The sequence below is a fragment of the Macrotis lagotis genome, chromosome 4 (assembly GCF_037893015.1).
Source record: "Macrotis lagotis isolate mMagLag1 chromosome 4, bilby.v1.9.chrom.fasta, whole genome shotgun sequence".
In the NCBI taxonomy this organism is placed as follows: domain Eukaryota; kingdom Metazoa; phylum Chordata; class Mammalia; order Peramelemorphia; family Peramelidae; genus Macrotis; species Macrotis lagotis.
This window is the reverse complement of record NC_133661.1, coordinates 238,867,473-238,892,123: the sequence shown is the minus strand read 5'-3', so window position 1 is coordinate 238,892,123 and position 24,651 is coordinate 238,867,473.

The following is a 24,651-nucleotide window of genomic DNA, read 5'->3' as shown; positions in this document are numbered from 1 at the left end:
GGAAAAGATGGACATTTAATGAAATTGGAGACTTCCAAATTTTCCTGATGAAAAGACCAGAGCTAAATAGAAAATTTGACTTCAAGCAAGAGACTGAAGAGACACATGAAAAGGTAGAGAAGGGAAAAGGAAAAAAATGTTATTGGGGTGGCTAGGTGGTGCAGTGAATAGAGCACCGGCCCTGGAGTCAGGAGTACCTGGGTTCAAATCCGGTCTCAGACACTTAATAATTACATAGCTGTGTGGCCTTGGGCAAGCCACTAAACCCCACTTGCCTTGCAAAAAAGAAATGTTATTCAATAAGATGAAACCGGATATATTCCCCACCTAGGAGAAAGATTCTTCTAACCCTTCAGAATTGTTACTCAATTAGAGAGAATATGCTTAACCAAAAATAATGGACACCCATGACTTCTTTGTGATTCTGATAGAATGATTTAAAAATAATATTTCCTTAAAAATGGGGTACAGTAAAGAGATCAGAGGATAGAGGAGATTGAATGGGGTAAATTACATCATATGAAGAGGTGATTGCAATAGAGGGGGTGAAGGGAAGATGTGAGAACCACCTGAATCTTGCTCTAATCAGATCTGGCTCAAAGAAGGATTAACATATATGTATTGAGTTAAATTTAGAACCTTATCTTTCTTTTCAAGTATGAAGAGGGAAAGAGCGGAGGAGGGAGGAATATAGGAACTGACAGAAGAAAGGGAAGAAAAAAAAAGGGAAAGGGGAAAGAAAGGGGAGAGGGTTGGTTATAAATGGGAAAAACACAGTGAAGGAGGTGGTATTCAGGAGGAAAATATTGGGGAATGTGGATATGATGAAAAAAAGGGGAAAATACAAACAGAGGGACTATAGCATGGAGGGCAATAAAGAGTTAGTGATGGAGGGCAATAGTTAGCAATTATAACTTTGAATGTGAATGGGATGAACTCTCTGTTAAAACATAAGCAAATAGCAGAGTGGATTAAAAACCAGAATCCTACAATATGATGCTTACAGGAAACTCATTTGAAGCAGAGTAAATGTAAAAGGTTGTTGCAGAATATATTATGATTCAGCTGAAGTGAAAAAAAGGCAGGAAAGGAGCAGCTGCAAAAATAGATCTCATTAAAAGAGAAAAGGTACCTAAAGGTACCACAGACAATGAAGCAATTTCAGTACTAAATATGTATACATCAAGGGGTATAGCATCCAAATTCTTAGAGAAGCTGAATGAGTTACAGAAAGCCATAGGCAGTAAAATTTTACTGGAGGTGGACCTCAACCTCCTTCACTCAGAATTAGATGAATTTAACCACAAAATAAACAAGAAGGAAGTTAAGGAAGTAAATAGAATGCTAGAAAATCTAAACATGATAGAAATTGGGAGAAAACTGAATGTGGATAAAAAGGAATATACTTTTTTTCTGCTGTACATGGCACTACACAAAAATTGTTCATGTATTAGGGCATAAAAACCTCATAATCAAATGTAGAGAGGCATAAATAGTGAATACTTCCTTCTTAGACTATAATGCAATTAAAATCACATGCAATAATGGGCCATGGACAGATAAATCTAAAACTAATTGGACACTAAATAGTCTCATTTTAAAGATTGAGTGGATCAAATAACAAATTATAGATAGAATTAATGAATTAATCATAGACAATGACAATATCAAACATGAGATACAGTAAAAGCATTTATTAGGGGATATATGTCTAAATGCCTACATGAATAAAATAGAAAAAGAAGAAATAAATGAATTAAGCATGCAACTAAAAATTAGAGAAACAAAAAGGTAATAACCCCCAATTAAATACCAAATTATAAATTCTAAAAATTAAAGGAGAAATTAATTATATCAAAATCAAGAAAATTATTGAATAGATAAAACTGAGTTAGTTTTACTAATAAACCAATAAAATAGACAAATGTTTGGTTAATTTGGTTTAGAAAAAGAAGTAATCACTAGTATCATAAATGAAAAAGGTGAACTCACCACCAATGAGGTAAAAATTAAAGTCATAATTCTTAACTATTTTGCCCAACTGTATGCCAATAATTTTTTTAATTTATTTATTTAAGGCAATGGGATTAAGAGACTTGTCCAAGGTCACACAGCTAGGCAATTATTTCTGTGTGAGGTTAGATTTGAACTCAGTTCTTCCTAACTCCAGGGCTAGTGTTCTATCCACTGTGCCACCTAGCTGACCCAGAAATGAATGAATATTTACAAAAATATAAGTTGCCTAGGTTAAGAGAAGAGGAAATTAAATACCTAAATAGACCTATTTCAGAAAAAGAAATTCAACAAGCCATCAATGAACTCCCTAAGATGAAATCTCCAGGGTCAGATGAATTCTATCAAATATTTAAGGAACAATTAGTTACAATTCTATATAAGGTCTTTGGAAAAATAGGTGAAGACAGAACTCTCCTTAACTCTTTCTATGACACAAATATGGTGCTGATACCTAAACCAGCAAGAGTTAAAACAGAGAAAGAAAATTATAGACCTATCTTTCTGATGAATATAGATGCAAAAATCTTCAATAAAATCTTAGCAAAATGACTACAACAAGTTAGCAATAGGATAATACATTATGACCAAGTAGGATTTATCCCAGGAATGCAAGGTTGGTTCAATATTAGGCAAATTGTCAGTATAATTAATCATATCAATAATAAACCTATCATAAATCATCTGATCATATCAATAGATGCTGAAAAAACTTTTGACAAAATACAGCACCCATTCCTACTAAAAACACTAGAGAGGGTAGGAATAAATGGATTGTTCCTTAGAATTATAAGCAGTATCTATCTGAAACAATCAGCAAATATTATTTGCAATGGGGATAGGCTTGAGGCATTCCCAATAAAATCAGGGGTGAAACAAGGATGCCCATTATCATCACTACTATTCTATATCATATTTGAAATATTAGCCTCAGCAATAAGAGAAGAAACAGAAATTGAAGCAATTAGAATTGGGGAGAGACAAAGCTCTCACTCTTTGCAGATGACATGATGGTATACCTAGAGCATCCCAAGAAATCAACCAAAAAATTACTGGAAACAATTAGCTATTTTAGCAAAGTTGCAGGTTATAAAATAAATGCTCATAAATCCTCAACTTTTCTACATATAACTGGTAAGATACAGCAGGAAAATCTAGAAAGAGAAATACCATTCAAAGTAACCTCAGACAATATAAAATACCTGGCAGTCTACCTGCCAAGGCAGACTTTTTGAAAACAATTACAAAACACTTCTCACGTAAATAAAATCAGATTTAAATAATGGCAAATATCAACTTCTCATGGATAGGCCAAGCAAATCTGATAAAAATGACAACTCTACCAAACTACCAATCCAAATTCCAAAAAAAATTACTTTAATGAATTGGAAAAAATGTAAATACTTTCATATGAGAAAGGAAAAGTACAGAATATCCAGGGATTTAATGAAAAAAAAGTGCAAAAGAAGCTGACTTAGCCCTACCAGATCTAAAATTATATTATAAAGCATCAGCCATCAAAACTGTCTGATATTGGCTAAGAAAAAGAGTAGTGAATCAATGGAATAGACTAGGTGCAATAGCAGGAATTGATTTTATTAATCTGCTGTTTGGTAAACAAGTTATCACTAGGATAATACATTATGACCAAATAGGATTTATCTTTTTTTTTTTTGCAAGGCAATGGGGTTAAGTGGCTTGCCCAAGGACTCACAGCTAGGTAAGTGTCTGAGGCCAGATTTGAACTCAGGTACTCCTGACTCCAGGGCCAGTGCTCTATCCACTGTGCCACCTAGCTGCCCCACTGTGCCATCTAGCTTCCCCCCAAATAGGATTTATCCTAGGATTACAGGGTTGGTTCATTATTAGGAACACTGTCAGTATAATTTACTATATCAATAACAAACCTAACAGAAATCATATGATTATCTCAATAGATGCTAAAAGAGCCTTTGACAAAATACAGCACCCATTCCTACTGAAAATACTAGAGAACATAGGAATAAATGGATTGTTCCTTAGAATGATTAGCAGTATCTATATGAAATCATTTACAAGCATTTTATGCATTGGGGATAAGCTAGAGGCATTCCCAATAAGATTGGGGTGAATCCAGAATGTTCATTATCACCACTACTATGCAATATTGTATTAGAAATGTTTAGCTTCAGCAATAAGAGAAGAAAAAGAAATTGAAACGATTATAATTGGGAAGGAAGAAACACAACTCACTCTTTGCAGATGAAATAATGTTATACATAGAGAACCCTGAAAATTTCATCTAAAAACTATTGGAAACAATGAGCAACTTTTGCAAAGTTGCAGTAGATAAAATAAATCCTCAGCATTTCTATAAATTGCTATCAAGATACAGCAGCAAGATCTAGAAAGAGAAATCCCATTTAAAATAACTTCAGACAATATGAAATACTTGAGTCTATCTGCCAAGGCAGACTCAGAAACTCTATTGAAAACAGTTATAAAATACATTTCACACAAATGAAATCAGATTTAAATAACTGGGAAAATATAAATTGCTCATGATAGGCTCAAGCTAATATAATAAAAATGACAAATCTACTTAAGTTAAACTAATTATTTAATGCCATAGAAATCAAACTTTCAAAAATTACTTTAATGAGCTAGAAAACAATGTAGCTAAATTCATGTGGAGACCCCAAATTCAAGAATATCCAGGAATTTGATGAAAAAAAAAGGTGCAAAAGAAGGTGACTTAGTATGACCAGATCTAAAATTATATTATAAAGATAGTTGTCTTTTGCTATCTTCTCTAGACCTTCTTGTCTGGATCTTCACACATCCCTCAACATTCAAAAAATTAACCAGTCACTACCACTCACCAACTGATTCTTCTTTAAAAATCATTTATTGAAATTCATTCATTTAAAAATAACCTATTTAAATTATTGAGGCTATTGGATACCAACTTCCAGATCATTCTCCCTTTTTATAGAATGTAGTTTACTGACTTCCATTCCTTCTTTGTCCCTTAAACTATCCAACCATCACATTTCTCAATCTTCTTAAATTTCATTACCTATCTACAACTTTAATTCAAACTGCATCATATATAGGAATTTTATTTTTAAATTATTTAAGCTTCTTAACATGAACACAAAGGAGTTAGAGGAAGTACAAAACTATCCTGACTCCTATACCATATTATTTTTGATATTTTGATTTCTATTACAAACCTTGAGTTTCAAATTATCTCCCTTCCTCCCACCCTACTCCCCCTCATTGAACAAAGCGATTGTTAAACTCCTTTGTAATTAATACCTTCTTTTGTCTTTCTTCCCACAGAAGCTACTTGAGTTTTTGCTCTTCAAGATTCATTCTACTACCATTTTCTAGGCTCAGAATTTCATCTCTTAAGATACTGAATGTGAACCTAGCCCATTTCTAATTCAAAACTGCTTGAGATCATTCTTCATGATCTATCTCCTCTTTTCCCCCAATCTCTGATAAAGTGATGGGGCCTCTTAAAATTTTTTTGCCAAAACAAATATTGTCCTTTATCTCATTCTATCCTATATTTTTTTAGCAGATTGTCTGTTCAATCATCTTTTCTTTTTTTAAAAAAAAAATTAAGCTCTCCTTGGCTTACTAAGACTACTACCTTATTACCTTCAAGCATGTTCAAGACTACTATTCTGGAGGAAATAAAGAGAGAAAGGAAAAAAAAACACCTTTTGTGGACTTGGGCTGGAGAAGACTATCTTTTTGTTGCCCTTTGTGGGGGGAGTTGTTTACATGGCAATGGGGTTAAGTGAATTAGTCAAGGTAATTATTAAGTGTTTGAGGTCAAATTTGAACTCAGCTCCTCCTGGCTCCAGGGCCAATGCTCATTGCATCACCTAGTTGCCCCTTTTTTCCTTTATCTCAATACTTTGAGAAATGACTTCTGATTTTATTCCTTACTTGAAAATTCTTTCTGAAAACTTGCTAATGATTCCTTAATTACAAAATCTGTCTTTTCTTTTCATATTTTTTTCATGTTTTTGCAAGGCAAATTGGGTTAAGTGGCTTGCCCAAGGCCACACAGCTAGGTAATTATTAAGTGTCTGAGACCAGATTTGAACCCAGGTACTCCTGACTCCAAGGCCGGTGCTTTATCCACTATGCCACCTAGCCGCCCCTTTCTTTTCATATTTCAAGAACATTTGAAATTGTTAATCACCCTCTTCTTTAGGATTTCTAGATTTCAATGTTATTATATTTTTCTTTTTCAAATGTCAGTTAAGAGTCTCCTAGTTCTCCTTCTACCTCTAATCCTGCTCCTTCTCAGGCTCTTTTCCTGCCTCAACATTAATTTAATGTTCCCTTATTGTGAATGTTTTTAAGCTTATGTCCTTCTTCTCATACTCCCTCTTGGGGTTAAATATTTTCTTGATATATCTGACACATAATAATATTGTACATATACATATTTGTGCATGTCTGTATTCATAACATATATAGGAGAAAGAGATTAGGAATATACTTATATATGTATATGAATATGTGTGTTTATATGTATATATATACATATATATGTGTGTCAATTTTTTTGTGCATACTTATGGAAATTGGAGATCATTTACATATATATGTGAATATGTATATGTGTGTAAATATGTATATAGACACATAAACACATATTTGGAGATTCTTAAATTCTATGATCTCTGTTCCCTCCTTTACTTCTTCTTAAATTCACCTATGCCATACATAAGAATTTTATTTGAAAATTATAAAAATAAAATATGAATACAACATCTATCTATTACCTATCTAAAATTATTTATCTATTCTTTTGTCTTTGTAGTTGATATTCAATTCTTTTTTTCTATTTTATTTTTCTTCTAGTTACTTGCAAAAAACAAGTTTCAACATTGACTTTTAAAACATTGAGTTTCAAATTGTCTCCCTTCCTCCCACTCCACTCCCCCTCACTGAGAAAGCAAGCTATTTGATATACATTAAAAATGTGTAGTCATGAAAAGCATCACCACAATAGTCATGTTGTAAAAGTAAATATACACCCCTTCCCTCGAAAGAAATCTCAGTAAAAATAAAGCAAAAAAAATGTATTAATGAATCAGTGTTTAGACACTATCAGCTCTGCTTTGGGATGGATAATATTCTTTATCATAAGCCCTACAGAATTTTTTTGGGTTAGCAGCATTGCTGAGAAAATGTAAGTCATTCACAGTTGATTATCCTACAACATTGCTGATACTTTGTATATATCCCATTTTCATGTAGGGTTTTTTTACTAAGAACATCCTGTTCATCATTTCTTATAACAGAATAGCATTTCATTTTACTCACATCCCATAATTTGTTCCGTCACTCCCCAATCAATGGGCAACCTCTTAATCTCCAGCTCTCAGTTCCAGTAAAGAGCTGCTTTACATACATACATACATAGCCATATATATATATATATATATATATATATATATATATATATATATATATATATATATATGTGTGTGTGTGTGTGTGTGTGTGTGTGTGTGTGTGTGTGTGTGTATGCATGTATGTATATATCCTTTTCCTTTCTGCTTTTCATTTCTTCTGGATTATAGACCTAGTAGTGACACTGCAAGCTCCAAATTGCATTACACAATTATATTACTTCATACCTTCTTGAAAAGTGCATTAATGTCTCATTATCCCTTTAACTCTTCCAACATTTATCTTTCTCTTCCGATGTTTTATTAGTGAATCCAATAGGTATATGGTAGTATTTCAGAATTGTTCCACCCATTATAATACACAGAAATAGAATTGGTAGAAACTGCCATTCAAGTAATTGGAAAATAGATAAAATATCTATACAATAATACTAATCATAACCATAATAAAGAAAATGTCAATTCTGCATCAAAAAATAATTTTCCACCTGCATTTCTCCTATCAGTAGTGAGTTAGGTTATTTTTAAATGATTTAAATACATAGTATTGATAACCTAATAAACTGTTCATATCCTTTGATCATTCAACAATTGGGGGGAATGGATCCCCTTTAGAAATTTGACTCAATTCTCTATGTTTGAGAGATAAAGTCTTTATCAGAGAACCTTATTTCAATACATTTCCCCCCATGAATATTATTGCTAAGTGTAATTGCCTCCATCTTATTCCCCCATCCCCATTTTTTCTATTCTGCCTTTCCTTTAACCTTGACCCTCCTCAAAAGAGTTTTTAGTTTCCCCTTCTATCACCTACCCATACCCTCTTGCTCCCATTCTTTTTCTCTTCTCCTTTCCTCTGTATATGTATATACATACAAAAAAACCTAAGATTTCTATACCCAGTTGTGTATGTTTGTTATTCCCTCTTTGAGCCAATTTTGATGAGAGTAAGGCTCACTCACTTCCCATACCTCCCCCCTCTTTCACTCCATTTTAAAAAGCTTCTTCTTATCTTTTTTATGTGAAATAACTTAAAACCATTCTACTTTTCCCTTTCCTTTCTTCCAGTATATACTTCTCTCACAAAATGATTCCATCTTTTTTTAATATATTGTCCCTTCAAATTCAGTTCCCATCTGTGACTTGCCTATATTTGTTCCTTTTATATTCCCTAGTAAATGAAGAAGGTCATATGAGTTATTGGTATTATCTTTCTGTGCAGGAATAGAAGCAGTTCAAGATCATTAAATCCCTCATGATTTGCCTTTCCTGTTTACCCTTTTTGTGCTTCATTTGAGCTTTGTTTTTGAATAGCAAGTTTTCTATTCAGCTCTGATCATTTCATCAGGAATGTTTGAAAAACCCCTTTTTCAATAAATGTCCATCTTTTCTCCTGAAAGAATGTTTCATTATGCTAGGGAGCTGATTCTTACTTGTAGTACCATCTATTTTGCCTTATTAAATCTCATATTCCAAGTCTTATGATTCCCTTAATGTAAAAGCTGCTAAATCTTGGGTTATCCTGACTGTGGCTCCACAATATTTTAATTGTTTCTTTCTGGCTGCTTGTAATATTTTCTGCTTGATTTAGGACCTCTGAAATTTGGCTAATATTCTAAGCAGTTTTCATTTGGGGATCTCTTTCAGGACGTGATGAATTCTTTCACTTCTTATTTTAACCTCTGCTTCTATAATATCAGGGAAGTTCTCCTTGATAATTTCTTGAAAAAAATAATGACTAAGCTCTTATTTATTTTGGCCATAGCTTTAAGGTTGTCCAATAATGTTTACACTATCTCTTCTTGATTTGTTTTTCAGGTCAATTGTTTTTCCAGTGAGATATTTAACATTTTCTTCTGCTTTTTCATTCTTTTGGTTTTGTTTTTTTGTTTCTTGATTTCTCACAAGGTCTTCAGCTCCCCTTTGATCCATTCTGTATTTTAAGAAATCATTTTCTTCAGTGAGCTTTTATATCTTCTTTTCCATTTGGCCAATTCCACTTTTTTAGGCATTTTTCTCCTCATTGGCTTTTTTGAACCTCTTTTTTTCCATTTGTCCCTGTTTGGTTGTTCAGATGTGATTTTCATTATTTTTTCTATCTCCTTTATCAAGCTGATGACTTGGTTTTCATGATTTTCTCCTATTACTCTTCATTTCTCTTCAAAATTTTTTCTTCTACCTCCTTACTCGATTTTCTAAATAGTTTTGAGCTTATCCATGCTCTAAAACCATTTCCTATTTTTCTTGGAGACCTTGTATATAGAAGTTTTGACTTTATCTTCTTCTAAGCATGTATTTTAATCTTCCATATAACCATAGTAACTCTCTATGGGTTTTTTCCTCTATTGTTTGTTCATTTCTCCAACCTCTACCTTTATTTTAACTTTGTTAAGGTGAAACTGTTTCCAGAGGGGGGGATGTACTGTACCAGGCTTTTGAGAGTTTATATAGATGTTTTCAGAGATACTTCTAGGGATCTACAAGTTTTCAATTCTTCCAAAGTTTTATGAGAGGCACTGACTGTTCTCCTGGCCTATGCTCTGGTCTGTGGTGACCCTCAAGCACTCCTCTTTGCCCCAGAACTGTGAGGAGGGTCCCTACTACACTTTGACAATAAACTCTACTGTACTTCACCTCCTTTTCCTAAGACTGGGGCCCCAGACTGTGACCCAGAGCTAGGTATGGGCAAAGCAACAGAGTCTTAGGTCAGTGATAGCACAGACCCCTCTAATCTCCTTCTGCCCCTGTTAATGTTAGTGAGCCAAGAACTCCAGAATCAGCTATTGCTGCTGATTCAGTGGCTCCCGAGGTTCAACATGACCTGTTGGATACAGGTTTGTGTTGCTACGGCTTGAGCTAGACTGTGCTACCATCTCATTCTGGTAAAGCAGAGTTTTCCTGATGACCTTCCAAATTGTCCTTGGCAGTCTCTGGATGGAGAGGTATGGAAACTGTCACTGCTGCTACTGACCTAATCTCCCTGCATTCTATTCCTGGATGACTGGGGCCAGTTTGTTGCAATTCATCTTGGGTTGCCTTGCAGGTCATTAGTGCAGCAAATCCTTTTTGCATATCTTTCAAGTTATCTAGGACTATGTTCAGTCAAGCAAAAATTTGTTTAGATTCATTATTTAAAGATATTTTGAGTGATTTGGGGGAGAGCTGGGGAAGTCCTTGCCTTTAATCTAACCATTTTGGCTCCACTTCTTATTCTTTGATTCTTTACAGTTTATTTTTCTCAAGGGCTTCTTATAATGCCTTTTATATTATCCTATATATACATATATATATATTTTATTTAATCTTCTATATTATATAAATATTTTATTTGTTTTCCAATTACATGCAACCGTACTTTTCTACCTATCAATTTTTGGTAAGATTTTGAATTTTATACTATCCCCCCCTTCCCTCCCCCCTCCCTCCACAGAAGGCAATCTGATGATCTTTACATTGTTTCCATGATATGCATTGATCAAAATTGAATGTGTTGAGATTAAAAAAAAATATCCTGGAGTAAAAAAATTAAAGTATTAGAGATAGAAAAATTATGTAGTAAACAAGACCATTTTTTTTTAAATTGAAGGTCTTTGTTCAAATTCCACAATTCTTTCTCTGGAAAAAGATAGTATTCTCCAAAGCCTATACCCTGAAAGTGCCCCTGATTAATGCATTGTTGGAATGAGCAAGTCCATTAAGGTGGATCATCACTCCCATGTTGCTGTTAGGGTGTACAGTGCTTTTCTGGTTCTGCTCATCTTGTACAGCATCAGTTCATGCAAGTCTTTCCAGGCTTCTCTGAAATCCCATCCCTCCTGATTTCTAATAGAATAATAGTGTTCCATAACATACCTATACCACAATTTGTTCAACCATTCCCCAGTTGATGAACATCTCCTTAATTTCCAATTCTTTGCACCACAAACAGAGCTGGTATGAATATTTTTGTACATGTGATGTTTTTACCTTTTTTCATGATCTCTACCAGTAGTAGAATAGTGTTATTGCTGGATCAAAGGGTATGCACATTTTTATTGACCTTTGGTCATAATTCCAAATTGCTCTCCAGAAAGGTTGCATCAGTTGTATTAGTCATTTTAAAATGCTTACTATTTAATTAAGATCTTTGTCCATATCCTTTATAAGTTTAGAGCATAAGTCTTTGTTTTATTTATTTGTGTTAAGTTTATATTTTTTGGATTACAAATTTCTATCAGAAGTATTTAATTCAAAGATTCATCTGCCCACAGCCATTATTTTCTTCCTTATAATAACTATTGATTTTTAAATACCTCTTCTCAGAGACATCCAATAAAGAAAATGATTCCTTTCCCCTATAGTGCATTCAAAAATGTAACATTCTTTATGAATAGGTGCTGAATTCTTCTAAGTAGCCTAAATCCTCAGATAATGTTATAGCGTAGTAGTACAATGGATAGTGTGCTAGACCTGAAGTCACATCAGATTTCAGACCCATTAAGTTTCTGACCATTGGCAAGTCACTTTCCCTTTGAATATCTCAATTTCCTCTTTGATAAAATTGTGATAATAATAGCACCTATCCTTCAGCGTTGATTTGAGACTAAAATGAGATAATATTTATAAAGTGTTTTGATAATTTGGAAGCATTATATAAATGTCAGAAATTAGTTATTATTCCTCTTTCCCTCTTATTGGAGAAAACTTAGCAGTTTGAAAAACTTTAAAACACTATATAAATAATTCTCTAAGAAGGACTTCAGAAAAGATAATGATCTACTTTGATAAGGAAATTTCTTTATCCAAGGAGTTCAATAATTCAACAGTCATAGTAGGAAACCTCTTTTAAATTCAATTAAGGGCTGATATTATAAAATTGTGGGGGCAAATCTATGTGTGATTCATGCATTTTTATATAACTCCTATGTATCTGAGGAGGAGTTGAATTCAAGTTTTCTTTATGCCAAGTCTTGAATTCAATTTACTTATCCACTGTCTCTGCTGCTCTTATTGTACCTCTCATTACTTTTATTCTTTTCTTCCTATCTTTCCCTCTTTCTCTCTCTCTCTCTCTCTCTCTCTCTCTCTCTCTCTCTCTCACACACACTCACACACACACACACACACACACACACACACACACACACACATACACACACAGAGTAAGACACACATTCAGTCATCCAGGATACTGACAAACTTTTCCGAAGACAAGCACTTTGCTAATGCTATATTTTTCCCTTTATATTTATCCAAAAAAAGATAATAATAATTGGGGTTATACAGGTACATGCTAAGGCCTCTAACATCAGGAATTTTAACTGGACAGGGGGGAGTCAAACCTTTTAAGATTTCCATTTAAAACTGTTTCTATTTACTATCATAAATAACTCACATAAGTGAGGGAATTTGTTCTACATTGCTCTCTTTTCACCTGGCTGTTATTCATCTGAAAGATATGGAGCTTATTCAGGGAGAGTCTTAAACCTGTTTCTTTCCTCCTTCTTTTGGCATGCTGTCAGGAAAAATGTCAGTTGAGGTACATTACAAAGGTAATGTGAATAATGAGACTAACCTAGGAATAATATGTTTAATCACATGTGCAAAGCCCAAGGAAGAAGAGGTAAGTTCTTGCTTTACCTTTTGCCCTGAAATGTATAAATAAGAAGAGTGAAAAATGAAAGACAAAAAACAAACCAAAACAAAACATTAATACCAAGGTTCAAATCATTAATAATTCAGTTTCTTTAAAATATGTTTCTTGTAAATTTGATTTAAAGGGCATTTCACACTCTTTAGTACAATTCATTAATCAATAATACAGAGACAAAGAAATCATCAATCTCTTTCTAATCCATAAATCCAAACTTTTTAAAAAAAAGATTTTTTTTCAGGATTTTATATTAACCATTCTGGCTATTATTTCCATCAGTAAAAAAGCATCTCATGCAAAGACCAAGAATTCAATGCTGTTTGCTGTTAGGCTACATGGATTTCAGTTTGAAATAAACTCTCACCACCCCACCACCCCTATTATTCCCTGTAGCAATACACTTTTTTTCCTTTATACCAGATGCGCATCTTTTTTCCTCAGATATATTTTTACAAGCATGCACTTATTGCCCTGGGTCTTTTCAAGGAAGGAAAATGCCCTTTCACCTGCCATTTTATTATAGAATAATATCAGTGTTGTAAGAATTCAGATTTACTCCATCAATGATTCCAAACCTCTATAGAAGGCTATAATCATGTCCAATTCTGAGCAAATAATATGGACTTCCTTCAAGTCAGGGATTTAAATATCAAATTTTATTGCATATTATGGTGGCAGAAAAGATGTCATGGCCAATTTGCATTTATATAATAATGTATAAACAAGGAACATTTTTAAAAAACTTCTATGTATATAACTACTTGCATTTCTACCTTTTCTGTGGAAATTCTGTCCATACTCCCTTATTCTCTAATGTTATTTCAAGCTCCCTAAACTCATAAAATGAAGAAAGTTTCACTTACCTTTTCCTTACTTAAATATCGCCCACCTAAAGTACTCTGTACACCTAAAATGACCTATACATAATAATACTGAATCACTGTTATCACATATTGGTTTGAAATTTTTATTCTATGTATTGCATATTTCTTCTTTCTCTTGGTTTGTAAACTTTCAAACTACAACTATATATATGGGTATAAGTTTACAAAGTACGCATCATATGCAAATGCCTATGCTAGACCCAAATGACATAAAAATAAAAAATAAGTATTATCATGTTCCATTCAACATAAAATTGAAATAAAACTAAACATGATATTAATTCCTAATATCACAGATAATTTTTTTCTATTTTTTGTTTATGGAAATTTTGTGTACCAACATATGTTAGATTAAAACATTTTTAATGAAAAATAAAAAGACATTGATTAATTCAATTTGAGATCTGAAGAAAGGGGAATTCAGACTCGACTGAAGGAAACATAGTTTTGTGTAATGCATACAATATCTGACACAGTATGACTACATATTATGGTTATATTTGAATGAGGGGGATTATGCCATTTAAGAATTTTTATAGCCATAACTGTTGACTGACTTAAGATTCATCTACAGAGATTGGAAGAGAAGTAATGATTTAAGAAAGTGATTGAAAGCCAACGATTGAAAAAAAACACATCTAGCAAGTAATATTTAAAATGATTCTGTTATTGTCTCCCAATATTCCCATAGATGATGCTTTCAGACTCTTTCAAAATTATGATGGAAGAAGCATACTTAGGTTACAAAAGAGGTTAATAATTTTCTTTTGTGTTTAACTTTTGTCCATTAAAGACTGCTGGATATGCAAAGGATATGATTTCAGTTCTTTTTCTTCCACTTATTCTCTGTGTCATCTTGAGTGAGTCACTTTACTTTCTAGTTCTCAGTTTCCCAACCATAAGATAAAGGGTTGAGCTAGTTGTCTGAGAATTCTTCATATTATAAATCTGTAATCTTATGAATATGTCATCTTTTATCATTCACTGGTGCTACAGGAATTTATTTTAAGAAATGTGTTTGCTCTGATGATACAATATAAAAAATATTTTCTACTTTTATGAAGCTGAAATTCTATCAAATGGAAGATTAAAAACACATACACTTATAATTAAACAAAAAATATATACAAAGTAAATGAAAAGGAATTTTTGTAGAATAGGGTACTAAAAATTGGTGAGATTAGATTGGTTAGAGTTAGTAAGCCTCAATAGCAGATGTGGATTTTAAAAGGTATGAATGCAAGAAAAGAAAAAGTAAAAACAAGGAGGCTAATTTTGCTAGACAATAGAGTGCATGAAACAGGGTTATCTAAATGAAACCTAAAAAGGTACACTGAAACCAGATTGTGAAGGTCTTTAAATCCCAAATACAAGAGATTGTATCTCATCCTAAACACTAAACAAAAACCAATGTAGATTAGTGTGCAACCAAGGTTGTTTGTTTTCATTACTTAAATGAAGGACTAACCAAATTATAGATTACCTCTAACAAAATCAACTAAGAGAAAAAAAAGAAAAAACCCTATTCAGAATGTAGTAGAAGCAACTCAAGCCAGCGGGATTCTATTCAATTTCAAGAAAGCCCAAACTGTGACTATGTTGGCTTTCAGTGAGATGCCAGGAACTATCAACGTGAAAAGACACAACTACCAAGCAAGGACTTTTTAATTACATGAGAATTCAAAGGGATGGTGATAAATGGAGTTTTAATTACAGGTCCCTAGAGATTGCTCTATAATTACACTTTATAGATTCCAAAGTAATCACTAGCTAACCAGTATTTTCAGTCATAAGTTGGAGATTAGAAAAAAAGGAGATGGGCCAGACTGTCTTGAATGGAGATATAGAGTCAAAGTTACATGCACAAGATCTATTCCAGATTGTGACAGGAAAATTTTAGGAAATTCACCCGAACCTTCACTCTTCAAATCCTTCTAAAAACACAATAAATGAAATAAAACAAGCACACAAGTACAAAAAGAACATGACACACTCATATAAAACATGTGTGCACATAATACAACTCAAAGATAGTAAAATATATCTATATACACATGACACATGTCATCACATGTAAACATGCAAAAGCTTATGCCAGGTAACATAAATATGTATTAAGACATGTGACATAGAATGCATCCAATACAAAAGCATATAAAGCTCCACACATATACCACACGTACAATACATGCACATTTCCCTTATGGACCTCTGAGAAAATGTTTTCTATTACATGTTGCTTCTGGGCAGGTAATTCAAGTAGAAAAAAAGAAGAAAAATGGTTGTAATAAAAGATCATTTCCCTAGGTGTCTGAAAGTATTCTATAATTATTATCTTTTGCCTTCCTTCAACATACCTGGAGGAAAGATGCCTCAAAGACTAGGACCACTACTGTGAAAAAAAAAACTCCAATATTTTAAACACACTTAAATAAATGAAAGTAAATGTCATTTAGCAATTGAGTAGTGGATTGGGTACTGCAGTCATAACTATCTGAATTCCGATGCTTAAAACATATTGTGATAGTTATTTGAAAAAAAGACAGTAGTAACCATTTTATAGAAAATGTTGATATATAATTACATAAATTCATTTATACATCCAGTAATATTTATCGAATACCTCATAAGTACCCACAGGGGCTCCATTTCCATTTAAGTCATTTATATATAGTTTATTACAAATTGTCTCCCTCCTTAGAGTGTGAGTTCCTCAAGGGCAGAGATATTCTTTTATCTTTTTTTGTGTCCCCTAACAGTTAGAACAGTACCTAGTATTCAGCCGCCACTTGATAAATACTTTTTGACTATGTCAGTAACTTAGAGAGAATTTAAAAAAATAGACAAACAGATTTCTGTGTTTATGGAATTTATATCATTCAAGAGACATAATAGGTATACCTAAAAAGTGTGAATTTTGTCACTTTAGAGAACCCTGAGTATCAGTACTCTTTCTACCCATCTAGATTGCATCATACTAAAACTGAATTTTCTAAATAGCTGGGTCCTAGAGAGCTGCTTTGGTCACATGTCGATTAAGTGATTTGCTCATTATATAGTAATTTAATTTTATAGACAAAATTTGAACATGTAGTAAATTATCTTACAATGCTTCTACAGAGTGATCTGTGAAAAAGTTAGATGATAGATAGATAGATAGATGGATAGATAGATAGATAGATATTGGTTTCTTTCTATATCTATTTCTCTCTACATAGATAAATGTGCATATATCTATGTATATGTGTATATACATCTGTGTGTGTTTGTGAAATTGTCCTTCATTCTCAAAGAGGACCAACATGAGTCTTTATATTAGAGTTAAGTTACAACGTGTACAACTGGCTGATCAGACCAACACCTTCTCAAAATGTTTGACCACAGGTCAGATGCAAATTGTCCATAAAATATATTCGGGATAAATTGTCTAAATTTCATATCTCATACTTCTTTTGAGCTACTTCAATTCTTCTTTATTCAGAATAGATAACCTTTTCTGATGTGGAAACACCTTGCTTGGTGGTTCTTGGCCTGTGTCTTCCATATCTCTCTCTCTCTCTTTTTTTTTTTTAGGTTTTTGCAAGGCAAATGGGGTTAAGTGGCTTGCCCAAGGCCACACAGCTAGGTAATTATTAAGTGTCTGAGACCGGATTTGAACCCAGGTACTCCTGACTCCAGGGCCGGTGCTTTATCCACTACGCCACCTAGCCGCCCCAACTACGCCACCTAGCCACCCCTCCATATCTCTTAAAAGAGACTTTGAGAGTGTTCTTATCTCACTTTTTCTGACCACCATGTGAGTCCTTGCTTTGTGTGAATTCTCCATAAAATCTTCTTTTGGGAAATGCATCTATTTGATTTTGCTTAGCTTGAAGCTTTGGCTATATTTGGAGGGAGAATGCTTTCATGAAATTATTTGGTTTTGCATGATACTTTGGCTCAAGAGGATTATGAGGCTATGAAGGATACTTGATAAAGGGTAAAGTATAAAGTGCTTATTAATTAGATGTGATACATAACTCTTGAGAAATGTACTTCAAATGAAACAGAAGAGGGGAGGGTACTTACAGACTATGAAGCAATTCTGCTTTTCAATCAACCTTTGATTGATTATACTTTGATTAATAGTACTTTGAATGATAGTACTTCTGTCAGGTCAGATAAAAAATTTACCATTTGACAAAGGGGATGTAAGTACAGGACAAGATTAAACAATAAAACCATAAAACGAAGGAGAAGACTGGACATTAGCAGATAAATAACACCAACTGAAGAGGCACAAAGACCTATTATAGTAGAAGAAAAGAAGGGTATGAACATTGAATAAATACTATTTAATAAATTTCATCCAGAGAAGTAGTAACATACATTCCCAATAGGATTTTAAAAAAATCTATTCTAGCCTATAGAGAAATAGAATTGGGGGGGAGGAAAAGAAAAGGGAAGAAGAGATTGATAGAAGTGGAGGCAAAGGTATAACTGAAATTGTTAACTGAAAGTTAAAATTTGAAAAAAAAAGCTAAAGGGAAAAGCACTACACAATAGTTAGGGAAAAATACAAGGAAAGGAAAAAAACAGATAGGGAAAGATAAAATGGAAGGAAATAAAAAATTAGTAATCCTAACTCCAAATGTGAATGGAATGAATTCTCTCAAAATGGAGAGTTCAAAACTAGAAGTGAATGGCAGCATGGATTAAAAACCAGAATTCTATAATATATTGTTTACAAGAAACACATTTGAAATAAAGAGATACAGGGTTAAGGCAAAAAGCTGGAGTCAAATATATTATGCTTTAACAGAAGTAAAAAAAAAGCAGGGATAGTGATCCTGTTATCAGACAAAATAAAAATAGATCTCATTAAAAGGGAAACTATCTTTTTTAAAAGGCACCATATATATACCTAATAGTATAGCATCCAAATTCATAGAGGAGAAACTGAATGAAGTACAAGGAGACATGGACAGCAAAACAATAATAACAGGGGACCTCAAATTCCCTCACTCAGAATTAGATAAATCTAAGCACATATTTTAAAAGATGGAAGAAAAGAAGGTGAATAAAATCTTAGAAAACTTATATATGAAAGAGGTCTGGAAAAAACTGAATGGAGTTAGAATATTTTTCCAATTAGAGCAGAAAAAGAAATTGAAGGAATGAGAATTGGGGAGAACTCTCACTCTTTGCAGGTGACATGATAGTATACCTAGAGAATCCCAAGAAATCATCCAAAAAACTATTGGAAACAATTGGCAATTTTACCAAAGTTGCAGGATATAAAATAAACCCTCATAAATCCTCAACTTTTCTATATATGACTAGCAAGATACAGCAGGAAGAGCTAGAAAGAGAAATCCCACTCAAAGTAACCTCAGACAAAATAGAATACCTGGGAGTCTACCTGCCAAGGCAGACTCAAAAATTTTTTGAAAACAATTGCAAAACTCTTCTTATGCAAATAAAATCAGATTTAAATACCTGGGAAAACATCAACCCTTCATGGATAGGCCCAGCAAATATAATAAAAATGACAATTCTACCAAAATTAAACTACTTGTTTATTTTATTGCCCTATCAATCAAAATTCCAAAAAAAATACTTTAATGAGTTAGAAAAAATTGTAAGTAAATTCATATGGAGAAATAAAAAGTTGAGAATCTCCAGAGGTTTAATGAAAAATAGAGCAAAAGAAGTTGGCTTAGCCTTATCAGATGAAAAATTATATAATAAAGCTTCAGTCAGCACAACTGTCTGGTATTGGCTAAGAAATAGGGTGGTGGATCAGTGAATTGACTAGGTGCAATAGCAGGAAATGAATATAATAATCTGCTGTTTGATAAACCCAAAGAGTCCAGCTATTGAGATAAAAACTCTCTCTTTGATAAAAACTTGGGAAAATTGAAAGTTAGAATGGCAGAATATTGGATTCGACGAACACCTCACAACCAATACCAAGATAAGATCAAAATGGATACAGGATCTAGACATAAAAAACAATATTATAAGCAAACTGGGAGAACAAGGAACAGTTTCCCTGTCAGATCTATGGAAAGGGGAGCAATTTATGACTGAGGAAGAGATGGAGAACACCATTAAAAATAAACTAGAGGGCCGGCTAGGTGGTGCAGTGGATAGAGCACAGGACCTGGAGTCAGGAGTACCTGAGTTCAAATCCAACCTCAGACACTTAATAATCACCTAGCTGTGTGGCCTTGGGCAAGTCACTTAACCCCATTGCCTTGCAAAAAGTAAAAAAAAATAAACTAGGTAATTTTGATTACATTAAATTAAAAAGCTTTTGCATTAACAAAACCTCTGTAACTAAGATCAAAAGAAATGTAGTAAACTGGGAAACAATTTTTACAACTAGTTTATCTGACAAAGGACTCATCTCTAAAATATACAGAGAACTGAGTCAATTTTTTTTTAAAAAGACAAGCCATTCCCCAATTGGCAAATGTTCAAAATATATGCAAAGGCAATTCACAGATGAGGAAATCAAAGCAGTTGATAGTCACATGAAAAATTGCTCTAAATCACTAATTATTAGAGAAATGCAAATTAAACCATCTCTGAGATACCACCTCACACCTTTCAGACTGGCCAATATGACCAAAAAGGATCAATATTGGAAGGGATGTGGGAAATCTAGGACACTAATATATTGTTGGTGGAGCTGTGAACTCATGTGACCTTTCTGGAGAGCAGTTTAGAATTGTGCCCAAAAGGCAACAAAAATGTGCATGACCTTTGATCCAGTAATACCACTGGTGTATCTATACCCTGAAGAGATTATGAAAACAGGTAAAACTAACACCTGTATAAAAAACATTTATAGCAACTCTTGGTTTCAAAGAAATGGAAACTGAGCCAATGTCTATCAATTGGGAATTGGCTTAACAAATTGTATGTGATGGAACACTATTGTTCTATTAGAAACCAGAAGGGATGAGAATTCAGGGAAGCCTGGAATGATTTGCATGAACTGATGCTGGGCAAGATGAGCAGAACCAGAAGAACATTATATACCCTAACTGCAACATGGAATGATCTATCTTATTGAACTTGCTCATACCAACAGGGCAACCATCAGGCACAATTTTGGGATATCTGTGATGGAGAATGCCATCTATTTCCTGAGAAAGAATTTCAGAGTTTGAACAAAAACCAAAGACTATAACTTTTAATTTTTTAAAAAAAGTTTTCTTATTATGTAATTCTACTATATCTCATACCATATGTTTTTTCCTTAAGGATATGATTTCTCTCTCATCACATTCAACTTAGATCAATGCATACTATGGGAATGATGCAAAGACTTAAGAAACTGCCTTCTGTGGGGGCTGGGGGGGATTTGGGGCAAAAATTGTAAAACTCAAAATAAATGAAACCTTTCTAAAATTAAAAAAGAACATAAAATCTTTGAGGCTAGGGACTGTTTATATTTTATTAAATTAATATCTTCAGTGCTCAGCAAAGTACCTGAATCACAGTGAGGTCTTAATAAATTCTTATTGACTGCTTGAAAAAAAAAGAAAGAAAGAAATAGAATAATAGACTAATGGATTAGGATAGGTTCAAAAGAAAAAGTAGTCTCTGGCCAAGATAGCAGAGAAAAAACAGGCATTGCATTAAGTGCTCCATGTATCCCCTCAAAAATAACATGAAGAAACCTCTTAACAGAAATTTGATTTACAAAAACCAGAAAAAGAAGCTAGGAGAAGAACACCTACCAACAAGGTCAGTCTCAGGGCACCAGGAGAGGAGACCAGAGCATTAGCACAGGGACAACAGCTGGGGGGGGGGGGGGTCAAAGGAAGGATATTAGCTTCAGAGACTTTTTTAGCTATGGAGTTTTTGGCCAGAGGGAGGGGAGGTCTGCAGCCTGGAAATCCTCCAGCTCTACTGGCCTCCACGCTTTTGGAGTATTCTTCCAGTGTCAAAAGGTAGCCCCACCCCAATCCCCTCAAGCAATCTAAGGAGCCCACTCAGGTGAAAGGGAGATTGTATTGCAGCCCATTGCCTAAGATCAGCTCAGACCCTGTTGCCCCTCCTCCTTCCCTCCAGGACTGGGAGAGGACTTCAATCACTCAGAGAAAGCAACCAGTACCCCATCCTGGCCGACCCTTGGAATTACTAAGTCAAATGAACAAAGCCTCTAGGATCTTCAAAAGCAAAATTCTGAGAGCCAGCTCCCCACTCCCCCAGCCCACCCCCAAGAAAGATGATTAAATATCAGATAAAAGGGGGGACCCATGGAGAAATACTTAGAAGAAACAGATTCTAACACAGAGAGATCTAGCACTGCTGAAGAGAATATGAATTGGTCTCCAGCCCAGAAAGACTTTAGTGAAGAAATCAGGAAGAAGTCTAAAAATCAATTGAAAAAATTTGGAAAAGAAACTCAAGAGAAAATTAACACATTGCATGAAAAAAATAACATTTCACAACAAGAAAACAAAACATTGGAAAATTCAATTGGAAAAATACAAAAAGAAAATAATTCAAATCTTCAATGGGGCAAATGCAAAAAGAAAATAATTCTCTCAAATCATCAATTAGGAAAATGGAAAACTCCTTCAAAAATAGAATTGACCAATTGGAAAAGGAGTTGCAAAAGATAAATAAAGAAAATTCTTCTCTATATAAAATTGGAATTTGTGGAAACTAATGACTTCACGAGTCAACAAGATTCTGTTAAACAAAAGCAAAGGATCAAAAAACTAGAAGAAAGTGTAAAATATCTCATAAGCAAAACCACTGACCTTGAGAACCGATCAAGCAGGCACAACCTGAGAATTATAGGACTACCTGCAAACATTGAAGAGAAAAAACGCCTGGACTTAATACTACAGGATTTAGTGATGGAAAATTTCCCTGATATCATGGAACCAAAGCGTAAAATACTTATAGAAAGAATACATTGATCCCCTCCACAAAGAAATCCTAAAGTGAAAACAGGAAGAAAAGGTGTGGCCAAATTCCAGAACTATCAGATAAAAGAGAAAATCCTGCAGGTAGCCAGAAAGAAACAATTTAAATACCAAGTACTCACAGTAAGGATTTCACAGGACCTGGCTGCATCAATATTAAGGGACTGAAGAGCCTGGAATGAGATATTCCAAAGAGCAAGGGAGCTTGGAATGCAGCTAATAATCCACTGTTGAGCCTTCTCTTCCAGGGGGAAAGATGGACATTTAATGAAATGGAAGACTTCCAACATTTCCAGATGAAAAGACCAGAGCTAAACAGAAAATCTGGATATCAAACAGGAGGCTCAAGAGACACAGGAAAAGTTTTAAAAAAAGGTAAAGGAAAACTATTGCTATCCAATAAGATGAAATTGGCTAAATCTCTACCTTAGAGAAAGACTCTAATAACTCTCAAGAATTATAACTCTTATTAGAGAAAATATACTTAGCCAGAACTGATGCACACTCATAACTTCTGTGACTCAGATAGAATGATTTAAAAACAATACCTCCTTAAAAAGGGGGAACAGTAAGGAAATGGAAAGATGGTAGAGATTCAATAGGGTATAGATCTCATTACATCAAGAGATACAAAAGACCTATTGTAATAGAGGGCAAGAAGGGAGGAGGTGAGAACCACTTGAATCTTCATCTCATCAAACTTGTCCTAAAGTTAACTAACACACATTAAGTTACTGTTAAGAAACTTATCTTACCTTTCAAGTATTAAAAAGGGGGAAAAGGGAGGGGGAAGGAGAGGGAAAAGGGAACTAACAGAAGGAAAAAAAGGAGGAAGGGGGAAAAGGGGAAAGACAGGGGAGGGGGGTTGATATAGGAGGCAAACACACTGAAGGGGGCAGTATTCAGAAACAAAATACTGAGGAATATTGATAAAGGGAAAAAAAGGGAAAAAATACAAAGAGAGGGAAGATATCATTGAGGGCAATAAAGAGCTAGTACTTATAAATTTGAATGGGAATGGGATGAACTCTCCCTTAAAACATAATCGAACAGCAAAGTAGATTAAAAACCAGAATCATACAATATGCTGTTAACAAGAAATTCATTTGAAATAGATAGATACATTAGAGTAAAATAAAAGGTTGGAGCAAAATATATTTTGTGAAGTGAAAAAAGCAGGGGTTACAATCCGTATCTCAGGCAAAGCAGCTGCAAAAATAGATAGCATTAAAAGAGATAAGGAAGGACTCTATAGTCCTAAAAGGTATCATAAACAATAAAGTAATTTCAGTACTAAATATGTACACACCCAATGGTATAGCATTCAAAATCTTAGAGGATAAGTGGAAAGAGCTACAGGAAGACATAGACTGGAATGGCTTAACAAACTATGGTTTGTGTATGTCATGGAACACTATTGTTCTATTAGAAACCAGGCAAGATGAGAATTTAGGGAAGCATGGAAAGATTTGCATGAACTAATACTGAGCAAGATGAGTAGGAGAGAGAAATATTGTACACCCTGATGGCAGCATGGAGGTGATGATCAACTTTGATGGATTTGCTCATTTCATCAGTACAACAATCAGGGAAAATTTTGAGCTGTTTGTGATGGGGAATACCATCTGTATCCAGAGAAAGAATTGTGGAGTTTAAACAAAGACCAAAGACTATTAATTTTAATTTAGAAAAAAAAACCACTATCTTATTGTGCAATTTTGTTATCTCTTATATGTTATTTTTCTTCTTTAAGGATATGATTTCTC